Source organism: Sorex fumeus, unplaced genomic scaffold (assembly GCF_029834395.1).
Source record: "Sorex fumeus unplaced genomic scaffold, SorFum_2.1 ptg000098l, whole genome shotgun sequence".
In the NCBI taxonomy this organism is placed as follows: domain Eukaryota; kingdom Metazoa; phylum Chordata; class Mammalia; order Eulipotyphla; family Soricidae; genus Sorex; species Sorex fumeus.
Genome location: NW_026606155.1, coordinates 9,074,553 through 9,076,860, shown reverse-complemented (window position 1 = coordinate 9,076,860; position 2,308 = coordinate 9,074,553).

The following is a 2,308-nucleotide window of genomic DNA, read 5'->3' as shown; positions in this document are numbered from 1 at the left end:
TAGCATGTATGGCTGGAGTGATAGCACAGCGGTAGGGCGTTTGCCTTGCACGCAGCCAACCTGTCTGACCTGAGTTCGATTCCTCCGCCCCTCTCGGAGAGCCCGGCAAGCTACCGAGAGTATCTCGCCCGCAAGGCAGAGCCTGGCAAGCTACCTGTGTTGTATTCGATATGCCAAACACAGTAACAACAAAGTCTCCAATGGAGACGTTACTGGGCCCGCTTGAGCAAAATCGATGAACAACAGGAGGACAGTGACAGTGAAAGTAGCATGATATGCAATGCATTTTATCTTATTCTCACTATCGAGCTCATATATTTATAGACCAAACTCAAAGTAGGTGCTAACATGTTTCAGTTAAGAGTAGTGTAATACTATAAGACTCTCTCATATTTCCTTCTATTTCTTTTTTCCCGTTTCGAACGGGATCGGACCACCGTCTCCTTCGTGCAAAATTCTACTTCACAGAGCGGGGAGAAAGGGCTGCAAAGTTCAAAAAGAGAACTCCCAGAATGACCACCAACTGGGAACTCTTTGGTACTATTGCGGCAACATGGGAAGATGCCATTGTTGACAACATTGATCGACTGGTTCAGCACCTCCATAAATGTGCGAGGAACGCCAAGAGAGAGATAGCCACAAAAAGTCGCCTATCTTCGAAAACTCTTGAGCTAATTCGCCAGCGTGGTTTGGCGCATGCCTCAGGCAACCGCAAGCTAACGTCCGAGCTCGCAAAGCAGTGCAGAGATGCGATCAAGGAAGACCTCAAAGAGAGAAGAGCAGAAGTACTGGTAGATGCGGCAGAAGCCGGGAAAAGTATTCGTAACGCCCGCCTGTCCTTCGCCAACTATAAGACAAAGATGACTGCCCTCCGACGTCCTGATGGATCCATCACATCCTCCAGAACGGCAATGGAGAAGATTATCCATGACTTCTACTCAAATCTCTTCGATAGCCATGTCCACTTGCCGACATACCAAATTCCACAGGATGGGTATGTTGTTCCTAACGTTCTCCCTTCCGAAATCCGACACGCCATTTCGTTGGTAAAGAAGCAAACAGCACCCGGCCCAGACAAGGTCAGACCTGAACACCTGAAGAACCTGCCGTCAGTACTCATCAATACACTGGCTCGGCTCTTCACTCGCTACCTGTCTGAATGCAAGGTTCCGTCCCAATGGAAAACCAGCAGGACCGTACTACTGTTCAAGAAGGGAGACATCCATGACATTGGCAACTATCGCCCGATCTGCCTATTGTCTGTCATCTACAAGCTGTTCACTCGAGTCATCCTGAATAGGATTGGCAGAACACTAGATGAAGGACAACCATGCGAGCAAGCAGGGTTCCGCAAAGGATTCAGCACCATCGACCATATCCACACGGTAACCAAGCTCATTGAGGTTTCTCGGGAGTTCAAGATGCCGCTCTGCTTAACGTTCATTGATTTAAAGAAGGCCTTTGATTCTGTTGAGACGGAAGCGGTCATTGAAGCCCTAGCCAATCAGGGCATTCAAGCCCAATACATCAGGATCCTCCGTGAGCTGTATTGCGGATTCACTACCAGGATCTCACCATTCTACAAAGAAGTGATCGTTGATGTCAAGAGAGGGGTGCGGCAGGGTGATACCATTTCACCGAAACTCTTCAGTGCCACCCTCGAGAACATCATGCGAAGACTGGAATGGGAAGGAATGGGAGTGAAGATAGATGGTCGGCAACTACACCACCTCCGCTTTGCTGATGACATTGTTTTAATAACACCAAACATCAGCCAAGCGGCACAAATGCTGGCCGACTTTGACCGTGAGTGTGGAAAGGTAGGACTACAGCTGAATCTTACGAAGACAATGTTTATGAGAAACAGCCTTGTTCCTGACGCACCATTCGCTCTCAATGGAACGACCATCTCCGAATGCAACAGCTATGTGTACCTAGGTCGAGAGGTCAACATGACAAATGACCTGGCACCCGAGCTGCGCAGGAGGAAGAGAGCGGCTTGGAATGCCTTCAAGAACGTCGAAGAAATAGCTAAGAGGACGAAGAACCTCCGGCTCCGGGCACATTTCTTTGATTCCACTGTTCTTCCTGCATTAACATATGCCTCAGAGACCTGGGCCCTACGCAAACAAGATGAGAACGCAATTCAGGTCTCCCAAAGAAGAATAGAAAGAGCTATGCTTGGAATATCACGTTTCACTCAAATGAGAGAACGAATCTGAAGTTCTGACATCCGTCGACGATCAAGGATCAGGGACGCTGTCTCATATGCCAAGGTGTCGAAAATCAGATGGGCTGGTCACGTAAT